The sequence below is a fragment of the Dermacentor silvarum genome, chromosome 1, assembly GCF_013339745.2.
Source record: "Dermacentor silvarum isolate Dsil-2018 chromosome 1, BIME_Dsil_1.4, whole genome shotgun sequence".
Lineage (NCBI taxonomy): Eukaryota > Metazoa > Arthropoda > Arachnida > Ixodida > Ixodidae > Dermacentor > Dermacentor silvarum.
The window spans coordinates 304,084,570-304,099,133 of NC_051154.1; the positions used below are offsets into that span (position 1 = coordinate 304,084,570).

At 45.7% G+C, this 14,564-nt stretch overlaps 1 protein-coding gene across 1 annotated transcript in view; it reads left to right on the top strand.

The window, feature by feature from the left end:
- Window positions 1-14,564, top strand: part of LOC119437266 (zinc finger protein Gfi-1) — an 81,807-nt gene that overhangs the window by 61,333 nt on the left and 5,910 nt on the right. The window lies entirely within an intron of this gene.

The following is a 14,564-nucleotide window of genomic DNA, read 5'->3' on the forward strand; positions in this document are numbered from 1 at the left end:
GTCATAATGTGTGGGTACGACGCGAGTTTTGTGCATGGAACATGGGCGAACAGCCACGTTTCTTGCAGTGTGTCGCGATGTGCGATTGAGAGCGTACACAAACTCCTGAGTTGCGTACGGACGACTGCTCCTGCTTCCTCAAACCCAGATTAATACAGCGTCCCGCCAGTCCAATGTATACGCGTGACCACATGACAACGGCAGATTGTATACAACCCCGTGGAGCAGGTGTGAATTGTGCCGTATGCCACAATCAATCTATCGCATTTTTTATGCTTTCGCCTTTCTTCTCACGTCAGCGCAAATCCCTCCTAGCTGGTTCGGAATGAAAAAAAAAAACTTTTACTTAGTAGCGACCAGCTACGTTCTTTAAAGGAAGCGCATGCAATACAGGACAAGTGCGAGATTTTTTTTATTATTATTATTATTTCGGCTCTTTTTCGTGGTTCTTTATAACCCAGTGACAGGAGTTGGCATCAAATAGGTTTATTGAAGAGCGGCATATATACAGTGGCACATGCGCAGTGACACAAGTCGATGGGACGGTCGGCGTTGAAACCGCTTTCCCCAGCACAGCAGCCCATTTGACCATAGATTACGTGGCTTAAGTTGCTAATAACATTAAAAAATAAAAGCTGGTACAATATACCATTATGAGACCTACGGTGTTGTGTCACCACACCTCATCCACCACCAAGATAACTTTTGTATGCTAGTAATCCATCTAATTAAAGAAGTTTAATTAAAAACATTTATTATTTGAATTCAGAGCGTGGCTTCCGATGGGAAAGCTGTCATTACGTCCCAGAACATCTCATTCAGTCGTGTTTATCGCGCTGCATCCTGCGAAATTGTGCGCTTTACTTATAGCGCGCGAAATTCGCCACGTGACTGCACACCCGCGTGCCCCGGCACCCATGGTCACAATAGCGCATTGAAGGAACTAACTTCTCTGACCAATCAGCTGCCTGCTCATTGTGTAGGCTGCTATCGTCACTGGGAGCACGCAGCTCACGACGAGCGGAAGCAGTCATCTTTTAGCTCGCCACGTATTAAATGGTGCCGAGTCGAATAATGAGTGGAGTTACGCGTTTTCAAATCTCTTTTCGGACCGCTGGTATTCTTCCCGTATTTCTCGTAGTACGCAAGCTACGAGTAAAGCGCGGAAAAAACAATTTTACGGGACAGAGCGCAATGAAAATGACTGCGTGGGTTGTTTTAGGACGCAATAACACCTTTTCCATAGAAAGCCACCCCCGAAATACAAAAATTAAAAATTGTATATCTTCTGATTAGCCGGATAATTTAAAAAATATACAGGTGGCGGAACAAGACGAATGACTGAATACCATAGGCCTCATAATCGTATAATGTACCAGTCCTTTTTAACAGCTTGGCTAACGTTAGATAGACACACTGTATAATCTTACAACTTTCGTTCGAAATTCTTCACGCGTAAAACTACAGATCAAAATGTTGATTGCGCTATTCTGGCCAGTTAGATTTATCTAAATAATTCAGCCTGAAGCAGTGCTTCTGTTTCTCAAGCACGGCTTCTTGCTTCTTAAAGCATGTCCTCCTTTGAGTGATGCCCACTATAGTCAGCTGACGTTCGGAAATTTGTTTGTAAACGTAAACTCTGTTTCATAAATTTTGCAACTACTCGCTCACTATCCGCACTGAAATTTCCCACCCTGCGAAGTGTTATAGCGACAACTGGCTCCAGTTATTAAAAACAGGGGATCCGAAACAGAATGATAACTTTTTGGGTCAAAATTCATGGCAGTGGCGTACACATGAAATTATGCCATATTGGTCAATTAGCTGTCGAAGAAAAAAAAACTTTCACCTGTTTACATCTTAATTATCAAGATTTGCGCTGGCACATCAGTTGTGGAATTAAATGTGCGCAACGCTCAAAGTACGTGAAATCATTAGGAATCCTGAGACGATTCCCATTCTTCAGACATCCCTATCCAATATCAGCGACAAAATACATTCCCGCTTCGTATATTTTTATTCTGGAAAGATTGAAGATTTGTAGAGGAAAATGATTAGTTCACTACCAACGTATATCACCGCTGGTTTAACGACTCATACTCCAAACAGGTGGTGGTCTCATGGCTCCTGCTTAGCGGAAACTATTGGTGGACTCGGTGGTTTCAAGTTTATATTTACGATATGTACGCAACATATAGCAATTAAAATTGAATAAAATTAATTCTGAAAAGCTGATTGGCCTTTATGACAAAGTTAATGATGTCCACTACTGCTATCAACTTCTGCCAGCGAAATATGTCACTCGCTCTCAAATCACAATTTTTTTATATAATTAAAGGTTGATATCACTGAAATATATGGGACAATAGATGCTTTATGAACGTTCTGTTTTTTTTTCTTGTCTTCTTTTCCTTCACGGTTTCGCAATTTCGCATGAACGGAAGTGTCCCGACGAATAATTTGTGCGCGACGATTCAGTTGCATTTTCGTACGCATTATGCAAAAAAAAAGTTAATTTCATCTTTCAAAATCTTCTGCCAAGGTGACGACGCCAACTTGCAATTCCAGCACAAGTTACCTATGACGTTAGAAGTCTTGGCAGTCTATTCGCGCATAGCTATTTGTTATTATTAAACAAATTGCGAAACGAGGGGGAACACAGCCTAGCAACGTTTGCCCGCTCCCCGCTGCTCCCTCCCTTTTACAATAAGATCGCTCGAGTATGTGAACACACCGCGAAATATGTGACATCATAACCACGCCAAGGACGCCGCTGTTTGAGCATGAAATTCAAAGTAAAAAGGCTCCCCCTTAATTTCCCCGCTAATAGGCAACATTTCGTCGCTGTAAAACGCGAATAAATACTTGGAAGAGTGATGTAGCAATGTTTCAATGTTTCTCTTTAGCGTCCATTCAACATAGTTAAAATGACATTAAAGGGCGTAATGAACGAGAAGAAGGGCAACCGAGGGGCTATTGTTTGTTTGTCACAACCATACGAAGCCAACAGATAATGAAGCCAAGGAAAGCATAGGGGAAATTATTCGCCGTTCTAATTGAATAGTAGAAATGGTAAGCTAAAGGGATATAAAAATGGACGAAAAAAAAGAAAAAGAAAACTTGCTGCCGGTGGAAGCCGAACCCAGAACCTCCGCCTAACGCGTGCAACGTAGCGCTACCAATTAAAGAGCGTAATGTGATTACCAGTGGGCGAACAAGAAAAGCCTGAGGCTGGAGCCAACCTTTGCACAAGGAGACTTGTATTTGCCGCGGCGTCAAATTCGATAACTCTCCGAAACTCTTACTGAGTGTTGTTAAACTAATTGGAACATATTCCATAATTGTTCTATTTGGCTATTGTGCAAATCACTATTTGCACACTCCTAACTTTTAAAGTAAGTGGAAAACAGTTCACAAACAATTTATAGGCTTGTGCATGACACCAGTGGAAGCTGCTTCTTGACGCTATGGTTAAAAAAGAAGGAAAAGAAGAAGACAATTAAGCGAAAGACCAATCTTTTGAACCGTGGTATTACATTGTGAATATTATCCAAGCAGAGTAAAATAACTTTGTTCAACTAGACACGAAACAGCTTGAAAGTTTCAGAAGCAGCAGTAAACGCGCAACAGGCGTTGTTTCGTCAAATTAGCCTTGACTAAATGAGTGCAGAGGGCACAAGGTATTAATCCTCGCGTTGGGGCTAATTGAATAGCATTGTTGTGCACTAACACAAGGAATAAATCGCAGCCGAGCAGCGTGGAAGATTAGTGCTCTAGCGGGCCTAGTGCCTAGGTCACATATCCTTTATCAAAGATTGGTTCCACCAAGTCGCCTGTTATTGAGGCGGATTGGTGCGCTTAGCAGGAATGGAACTTAAGCCGCGGGGTGGGCAAGCTTCGCGGAGACATGTGAGTGATATGAAAAGGGAGGGCAAAGTAAGAGGAGAGGCGGCGAGGGGGGGGGGGGGGGGGGAGGCATGCTCTTCGCGCCTGAAGCCCTCAATCACCACCGCGTTCGCGGAACGATGCGTTCGCGCTGTGTAATAATCTCGCCAGCGCCAACGACGACAGGCCCCGACCGCAGGCGACGCCCACGAGAACGTCAGTGGAATCTCGCCCACTTTCCGCCGCACGTCAGCCTCCGACGTGCATTCGCCAACATTCCTCCCCCCCCCCCCCCCTTCTTCAGAGCGCCGCAGAGTTTCGATAAAAACTTTCCTCGAGTACTGAAAAGAGAGGGAGTGGGAAGCGGAGAGAAAAAAAGAAACGCGAACAGAAATATTACGCTTCTTGATTTATTGCCAATAAGACGCGCCAACTTTGGCGCCTTCAAATTGTCCCCATTCTAGATTTTCTTTCACATTCTTTTTTTATCCTTCCTAGTGCGCCATTTTTATTTCTTCTTTTTTTTTTGATGATTTCAGTTCGTCCTCTTAAGCTTATCTTTCTTCTTGTATGGGCATAGGCGAACGCACACAGATGTTGAAGAAATGCTGTGTGACGAAAGAAAGAAAAAAAAGGAAAAGACAAATTCTGCAGGCATGAAGAGATTCTCCAAGTTATAGCAGAAAGGAGCTCTCTTTCGTCTTCCTCTTACTTTCTTTCACCCTGTTTTCGCTATCACCTCGGTCGAGAGACGAGGATATAGAACGCGCCGCGCTCGCACAGAAGTATAAGTGGATCCCAGGCTGCAGATTATGTTTTATTGCTTACTCTAAACGCGCACCAGCCGCATCCTATTCCTCAAAGAGTACTCGTCTAAATGTCGTCTGGAATCTCATTTCGACTCTCATCCTTATCGCGGACTTATAACACTGACGCCTCAGCGTGGCTCAGAAAGAAAAGAAAGACGAAAGATAGCGCAACGGAGCCGAGGAATTCACCGAGTGCCTTTCTCGCTTCTGTTTCCGAACATTCATTTTTTTTTTTTTTTTTTTCTGGCATTGCCGCTACCATCTTCGCCCTGTAAAAGCGGCGGTCGCTTTCCACACTGTCGGCTTCACTGCGAGGTGATTCGTGGTGCGGCGAAAACCGCTTTCTGCGGTTGAAAAAGGCCCGCGTTGCGGCGCGGAATGGCAGAACATTGGGGGCGAGAGAGCGCAGCTACGGTCGGCCGCAGAAGACGCAAGGAGAAAAAAAATAAGATGGCAAGAGGAAGACGAGGCAGAGAATGGAATTTCCGCGCTCTCGTGGAAGGAAACAAGAGCGCGCCGAGAATTGTCTTCAAATGTCTCCTCCCGCCCCTTTTCTCTACACCTCGGAGGTCATTGGCTGCCCTGGCGCCGAATCGAAGGCACGCGCGGCTGCATTCCGCCGACCGCCCAAAAGTACTTCTCTTCTCAGCCTCTCTCTCTCTCTCTTTCTCGAATTCCGAGCGCACATTGTCAACTTGCACAGACAAAGAGTAGCATTTTTTTAAACAGTAATACTGCTATTATTCACTGCTGTGGCTAGCGCTGCTATATGGTACGTCTTGCTTAATTCCTGCCAGAGCTTCGGATACGTATACGCAAAAAAGGTTTTGATGCTAAAACTTTTTGTAAGAGCAGTTGCCAAAGAATCGTGCAGTCGAACACGTTATGACCGAAGGCGGCCAATTAATGGCAAAGACGTTTTACGAACGGAAAGCTTTCTGAATTTGTCATGAAATGGTATCTGGATAGCGCAATGATGTCTGGATACCGTTTGTGAATTTTGGTCCTTGAAGTAATCTGGGGCCGTATTCACAAAGGTCATTTTTCGTAAGTGCTCGGTGCCATTCACCGGCGGCGTTGGCTAATAAGTATGTCCAGCATCATGATTGGCTGGAAGTTGCTCTTACGAAAAATTCTAACGTAAGAGTTATGATTTTTCTGCGAATTGGGGCCAAGATGCTTGCAATCACGTGGTCGGTGTGAGAATATCGAGCTGTGCAAGCGTAAATGCAAAAAAGAAAAAAGAAATTCTTTGTGTCTTGTTGCACCAAGCACCGGAGCTGAGGCTTGGAAGAGAGAGAGGACAAATGCAGGGCGTGAATCTGAGAATGATTTTATTTGAAACTTGGCAAAAATATCTTGAATGACTTATCTACATAATTTATGTGGACGCGACAGACAAAAAGCAACCAGAAAAACAAGACAATGAGAGTTTAGTGTACCTGACACAACACAACACAACACGATCATCAGCATCACCATCATTATTAACCTACTTTCATGCCCACTTCAGGACGAAGGCCTCTCCCAGCGATGTCCAATTACCCCTGTATTGCGCTAGCGGATTCCAAGTTCTGCCTGCAAATTTCCTAATTTGATCACCGCACCTAAACTTCTGCCGTCCTCGACAGCGCTTCCCTTCCCTGGTCGGGCTCGATCAGGCAACGCAGGATGGCCCACGTCTTCGCCGTACTCAGGGTACCTTTGAGCGAGGTGCAAAACTGGACCCAATTTTGCTGCGTCAGCTTTGTGCCCCTGCCATCAAATTACTGCGACCGACTCGAAATCCAGCGACTCAACCGCAGGATTTATCCTCCCCCTCACAAAAATCTCAGCACTGAAGAGGCAATAGCCCTCAGACTTATCCAAACAAACACATTCCCAAACCTACACAGATACAGCAAAATATACCCACAAACATATCGCTGCATCTGCCCCTGGTGCGCCGACACACGCCCTACACTCTTTCACATCTCGTGGGGGTGCGGGGGCAAACCTCAACATTTAAAGACGCCTAACACGTCATTTTAGCGGTGGGAGGTACAGCTGACCGGCGATGCCCTGGCGGGACAACAAGCTCTCGTCCAGCAAGTACGTCGAGCAGCCATGGCCAGTGGAGTCCTGGAATGAGGACACCACCCACTCGTCCTCAAGATCAACGATCTGAATGGTCTAAATAAATGTTTTTCTCTCTCTCTCTCTCTTCCCTGGGCACCCGCTCTCCAACTCTTCTGGACCACCGGTTATCTGTCGTACGAATTACAAGTGCATTTTTTCATCTTAATGCCAACTAGAACATCGGCTAGCTCCGTTTGCTCTCTGACCCACACCGCTCTCTTCCTGTCTCTTGAAGTTACACCTAACATTTTTCGTTCCATCACTCGTTGCGAGGTCTTTAACTTATTCTCAAGCTTTTTTGTTAATGTCCAACTTTCTCCCCATATGTGCGTATATCGGTAGAATGCAGTGGCGATACAATTTTATTTTCAGCGATAGACATAACACACAACTAAATTTCTTTTCGCGAAAGCGCTATGCAAACGGCGCTCACGTGAACTTCCTCTAGAGGTCGTATTTCTGATGCGTCCGTAACCTCTCTACTTATCACGGTCCGTATTCACAAAAAGTGTCTTACGCTGTAATTCTTCGTAAGAAAAACTTCCAGCCTATCCTGATGCTGGACATATTACTAGCGAAGGTAACCGGCCAATGGCAAAGAACCCTTAGGAACGAAAAGCGTTATCACTTCGGCCCCTGACTTGGGTGCTTAGCTGGGATAGTGCCAAAATGATGGGATAAATACAATCGCTGCAGTGAAAGACTGCAGATGTTTGGGACAGCCTAACAGACCTTAAGATAAGACTTACCAAGCCTAGTGTTCAGAGGACCTAAATAGGTCTTGCCACACCAGACAGTGAGAACACACGCACGGCCACACTCTATTCATAAAGCAATACGATATATTGTCTGTGCACTAGACTTTTTGCGCATTGTTAAAGAGTTTACTTAGCTTGACAGGCGCAGAGGAGGATGACCTTAACGCCCGCATGGTCGCCTACCTTTTTGAAACGGCGCGAGCGATGCTCTAGGAGAAAATAAACCTTAGCATTCACTTTAACCATGTTCCGTACGTCTCGCAGACCAAACGATTTAATTTACTGTGTGAGGATTGTGCATAGACCAACTTCAGTCCGAAAATGACATTTCACAGCCGTGTTTTAAGACGTCTCGCAACATTTCTCTTCTCCATTGCCTGTGTTGCATTCCTTCGTCGCGACATTCCTGTCTGAACGCACACAGTAGTATCGCTGAAAAATCAAGACATCACTGGCCCAATTACTTGAGCCGGAAAATAAAGCACGCTGATATGCACATCTGCGAAAAAGATGCGAATGACTGACTCGGTAACCTAAGCTCTTAATACGGACATGCACAGCCCCAATCAAGTTTTCTTTAAAGCTGCAAGACATCTTTTTATGACGTCTTTGTTTTTCTCTCAGTTCCGTCATTTGTGAAATTTCGTTTTTGGCAACGGTGTTCTAACACATCTACAGTTCTACCTCACCTTAAATTAGTCGGTATAGGAGAAGGAGGAGGAAAAAAGGAAAGGAAAGATAGATAGGTTAACCAGACGTACCTCCGGTTTGCTATACCCTACACGGGGGAAGGGGTTTAACGGATGAAAAAAAAAGGAGAGGGAGGGAAGAAGGTACTCTAAGTGTGGACACGCGCGGTTGTCCCTCACTTCACAATTGGTCACTGAGGCCAGTCATGCTCATGAGTAGTAGCAATGCCCGCGTCGCTTTGTAAGCCTGAGACGCGTGTAGCCATGGTCCAAGAATCTTTGTTTCTGAAAATGGTCTGCTGTCTAATTGGTTTAACACACTCCGAAGAACATCGCTTTCAATGTCATAAAGATTATAAACACAACACGTGCCCTATCGTCTCTTCACAGTTGCATGAGTCACAGATCGGTGTGTCCGACATTCCAATAAGGAATGAGTAGGCATTCCTAAAAGCCACCCCTAACCAGAGGCGTCAAAGTAAAGTTGCATCACGGCGGGAGATGTTCAATGGAATCTGCAGCCGGTATACCTGCTGTATACGCATTATAAGCTTCCTCTGTGAAAGGCTGTTAAGTGGTGATGTTAGTTATTGTAAATTATCTTGAAAAAGTAACAGAAAGTTTGGACACCGTGTCTTCATTAAGGATCTATGCTGCGAAAAGATAACAAGAAAGACGCGGTGTGAAGATGTGTGGAAAACCGACCGGAACTACAATTTCATCGTACCATTTTCTCAGTTGGTGCTTGCGCTGAAAAAAATCGAAAAAAAAATCAATCCTACAAGCTAATCTTTACGAAATGATTTTACGCGACATTACTATATTGATAATACGATGGTCCTATTAATCGCTTCTTGTCGTCTTCTCGGATTGGCTCGATGAAGATCTTGCGCCGTCTATTTCATCAATCCTTCGGAACGTCTGCAATTTAATTATCTCTTTCTATTGTAGCTGACCTAGCCGACCACGCCTTTAATCACCCGATTTCGGAAATGACGGGAAAAAACGCCGAAAAGACCGAAAGAATCCACTAAATAATTGATTTGACAGTAATAAAGACCACTGCGAAAAAATCGTCAAAGGTACAGCTAGCGGGTGAAAAACGCAGTGACGCGTTTCAGACCGGTTGCCACGCGACCACAGCGCGAAGCTTGAGTCGCCCCGGCCCCCCCCCCCCCCCCCCCCTCGACACCCCCTACCACCCACACCGCGCCCAAAAAGAACCCGTCCCATCTCCTCACCATTCCCTCGCCGTTCCTTCTTTCCTAGTCACGTTGTACATACCACGTGTGATTGAATGCAGATGGCCAGATTACTTAATTGCCCTGGGGACGTGTTGCGCCCCATAAGGGCGCTGCGCTGCGCGTTCTTCGCCGGCCAACCCCGCTGTGCCCCGCTGCTATTACGCCATCGGCGAGGCACACACAATCAGGCTGGCCATTAACAATGCACGCCACCAGGGTCGCTGCCTGCCAAGGCCCCTGGAGGAAGGGGATGCTGCGAGGAGGAGGCCGGGAGGGGGTGGTGCTGCTGTGAATAGGCACGTGATTCCTCCGCGCTCGGATGTACAGTCACGGGGCCATCGCCTAGAGCTAAAGCCCTCGGCGGGTGTGTGCACCTTCAGAACGGAAGGTTGTACCATAAGCTTACTGTGGTCATTACTTGCGTAATGACCACTTCCTCGGCACTCTTTGGCGGGTATCACCTGTCCTGCGCATCGTTTCTTTATTAGTGAAATTGTTATGCCAGGCGATGCGAGAATATTTAAGCGGGGGCAGCACCGGCTTGTTGTGCCTTCTCGCTATTCTCGATGTTATTTTTATTTCCAGAATACGACACACGCCTACTGTTGGGAGATGGGCAAATAATCAGGTGGCGAGAAGCCGCAGAACCTGATTTTATATTTAGTTATATACACAGTACAACGGACACAGTGTCATAGCAGACATGGGCAATCTAATACTTAGAGGTAAAATATGATAGCGCAGCCTAGTAAACGAAACATCGCATTATCGGTGGAGACAACACTTATTGTTCCAAACAAAATTAGAGGTAACGCTGAAATTTGTGCAGGCGGCTTTAGAGTGATGAGCTTGAATAATATTGTTTCAAGGGTAACTGCCTGTTTTCAATTGAATATTGAATTTTTATTAGACAAACTAAGGTAATAAAAAAACATGTTGAGTAGCATCTGGATCCGTAGCATCAAGCTAATGTGGATCCATGCATAAATAGTAACAACAATACTTGAATAAACATACAGGCAGGAGACACCTTTATACAGCACATAAGCAGCATATCAGATTAGCATACAAAACAGCGTTTCAATAACTAATACAGCTGTTTGTAATAACGTTTAAGCATCACAAAAAAAACCTTTATTAGTTAGCTGAGCAGGAAGATTGCTCTATAAAGAAAAACGAGCACTAGAAGTATACGACAGCGATGCCATTACTCCAAGTCGGCAGTCTGTCCCAAGAAACAACAGGCTGTTCTTTGAATTCCAAGTATCCTGCTTGTGTATGAGATTAAGCACTTCTCCCTCAGTCAGCCTTATCATATGCGTGTGCACTGCGTCAATTTTCGCAGTTTAGCTGTGAAGACGCTTTGAATGCTGAGTTGCCCTTTTTTCTTCTCATTATCAAGTGCATTGATCGTGATTATGAAATCGTGCATAACTCACCATAACGGGGGAGATTAATGTTCCTCAGATCGTTACCACTAGCTTTGAATTGATACTTATTGAACTTAAAGCTCCTATAAGTTTCAATGGAAGTCGGAAACACAGGTCACTTTTTTTTTACTAACAGTACCTAGAGTCCCAAATCAGGGCAGTTAGTTCATGTTCAAACGTTCAGCCAATATCCCAGGCAACATCACGTACACTGTTGTTTTTCTTTTACTTCTCTAAAACAAGTATGCATCACAAATTGGTCGATTTAAGTGCACTTTTGCTTCACTGTAGAGAATGACTAAGTACCTGTATTAGTGACGTTGAGTGGCATCGTCGACGGCATCCCTGAGTTCATAACGGCATAAAAGTAATAGCTCAAATTGTTGGGTACCATTATACTTAACCTGTACTATGCATACAGAGCCTCTTATTTATGTTATTCTGAGTAGCTCATCATAACGTATCTATTGCACATAGAAAGTGATTGTTGTCTAAACCATCGTGCAGTTAATCCAAGCCACATGATGTGACGTGCTGCTGTCTGCAACAAACGTAGTATAATTTTATTTGTTCAGTTGGCCTCTGATATCTGCCTTGATTTATATGAAACATCTGAGGCCGTAGTCACCTAAGCTGCTTTTCGTCCGTACGTGCTTTTAGTCATTGGCCGGCCACTTCCGGAAATATGTATACACAGCATAAGGAGTGGCCGGAATTGATTCTTACGAACAACTATATCGTGTACGGTCGCTTACTGCAAAACAACTGGAACGCTGTAGAAAACGCCGGCGTACAACCTCACCTGCCTTTCTATCACCTTCGACGTTCTATACAATAGGCAATAATTTTGCGACAAATATTTCGTCTGGCTGTTATGAGCACCACTTCATTACCTCCAATCGACGTTTCTTCTCTTCTCAATAAAATGAAGCGAGGATATGACAGGGGAGCCGAAGCGACGCAGACCCCGCGCTACTATACACCGTTTCGCGTTCCCGGCACCCGAAGCGGCGTCACGGCGCGTTTTGTTCGTTGCTCCTTACACCGAACCTGGTTCCACCACAGGCGCTCCCAGTCCAACGCTCGCGAGCCTTCCTCACGGCGCGCCCCCGCTAGGGTTCACTGTCGATAGCTATTCACTGAAACTGGGCCCATTCATCTTGGGAGCCCGCGGCTGAACATGCCGCGCCTGAAAGACCCCGAGGGGGGGTGCCTCCCCGGAGTGTCCCTCTCCTCGCCCTCGGGGTCGCCGGCGTAGCCGCGGCACAGCGATGGCTCCCACGAAAAATTACTCGCTGATTTAGTCATTGAGAGCAAGAGGGGCTGCCGCCGCCGCCACCGCACAAAAGAGCAACGGAAGAAAACAAGAGCAGCAGCTCGACATATTGAATGTGTTACGCGATGGGTTCGTTGCGACGTGACACGTCGGCTGCGTCCCCCTCCCCCCTCGGCCGGGCGCGGGCGCGCGCTCTGGCGGACGAAGGCGGGGAAGTGTGTGCCCCCCCCTCCCTGCACACCCTGTCTGCCTCATGAGGCGCACTGATCGCGGCAATCGTCGGCCCAATTGCTCTTTTACATGCCGCAGAGGGGGAGCTGGCTGAGGGTAGCATTCGCTGTCTCGCGCGCTTTTCTTTTATTATATTCTTTTCGAACGGGCGCGCGAGGTGTTCTATACGCATATACCGACAAAGTGGCGACAGTGATCGCTAGAATAATTTTAGTTGCCGCCTCCAGAAGACCGGAGACCACTCGGTATTCATGGTGCATGCGCTGCCAAGTTGTCTCAATATCCCTGACGGCAGGTATTAGAGATTCTTGAATGGCGCTGCGTTTTGAGGCCGTTCTTTTTGCCGTTGTAGTTGCCGGTATGCACTATATTTCTTCTTGCTCGTCTTTTAGTGTAACTACGTAACAAATCGTCAGATGGCATAAGTCAATCTGCTTCTTCTTGGCCGGATTTCTATCTGTCGTTCTGTTTTCTTCAGCTGTTTGACTACCAAGTCAGAGCTGTACTCGTTCTACCGCTTGTCCCACGTAACTTGAGCCAACTTTAAAAATCTGCGGAATGCGACGTAGCTGGACAGAACCAAGGTAATGTTGATTGTCGTCGCTTGGAGATAAAAACTACCGCGCGACTGGCCGCTCGAGACAGTTTGCGTGTATTTGCGGGCGTCTTTCACGCTCGAAAAAACACTTTCATATAGCACGTATTGAGCAACAGAAAGCTGCATCGGGAGTATCTCATGTCACCCTACAATCTTCTAATTGACACTTTTCATCTAACTACAATAATGTAAAAGTGATTAATTAATTAGGACTATTTTTCTAATTAGGGGGAATGCAAAAAATAATCTGAGTATCTCCAAGCGACGACAAACAACGTTACCTTGGTTCTGTCCAGCAACGTGGTATTTGCATATTTTTAAAGTTTGGATCAAGCTACGTGGGACACTATATAGCTGCTTGTATCGCAATATTGGAGCCGTACTCGTCCAGGCTTCTCGTGCTTTGCTTGCCAGAGACGAGCTGAGCTCGTGAATGACACGAATGACGAGCTGAGCTCGTCATTCGTTTGAGTTTCGCCGCTTGTGCGCATGCTTGAGCCCTATAACGTGAAACTATTCCAATTAGTTTTTTCTTCCAATCTCCTAACGTCAGATTTACGTAACCGCCGAAGCAAGCATCGGGACGGTGACTCGCGGCGTTGTTTGAACTGACCTATGAAACACTCTCCTCGTTTATAGGAGGCCACCTTTGTTTGCTTTCAAAGCAAATAGCATGGCCTTACTTGACAGGTTTTTTCCTATCTAATTGGCTACCCAGAGGCAAGGAGCACGCAGAAGTGGGAGGATTTCGGTGGGTCCGGGCTAGCGAAGCTAAAGTACATAACCTGATGAGGAGGGTTGTGCCGGCGTCTGTAATTGGCCCGCTTCTTCTTGCTTTGCTTTCGATACCTGGTAGAAAATCGCGGTGTCATGCCACGTAAGGGTAAAAATGCAGCTGGAACGGATCCTGAGCGAAGAACATTTAGCATAGCGATATCAAGTACGGGTCAAAAGGGCCCAACAACGTTATACTGCCACGCAAAAAATGTTATTATACGTAAATAAATTCATTCTCCCCGGCAGCTCCGACTAGCCAGTGCCAGAGCGATCGGCGGGCAGTCACCTTCTATTCATTTCGGAACAGGGCAGTCTCCGGCTATTCACGAAAAAGAATCATATGTTGTTTATCATATTAATATTAACGCGGTGAGTTTTCGCGGTTTTGTGACATCGCGTGACAGACAGGCGAAGTGCTCGCAGCCCGAAAGCTTTTGACCAATTGTGGGCAGCTGATGGTGAAACATGCGTAGAATCGTAAATAATTATTTTTTTTGATTGGTCTAATCATGCATGATCAGTGTGTACACTTCATATCAGATGAGGATCTTCTGTAGTTTTCCTGATGTCGCGTAACGGACAATCAAAGTGGGGGTGGCCCGAGAAACGTTTAACCAATCGTGGAGGGCTGACAGCAGAAATGGTATAGAAACGTTTGGAATAGCTTAACGTTATAGCACCCCTTCAATGATTTAGATTCCTTTGCTGGCTTACTTCATGCCAGCATATTCTACGACACTTCATATTCT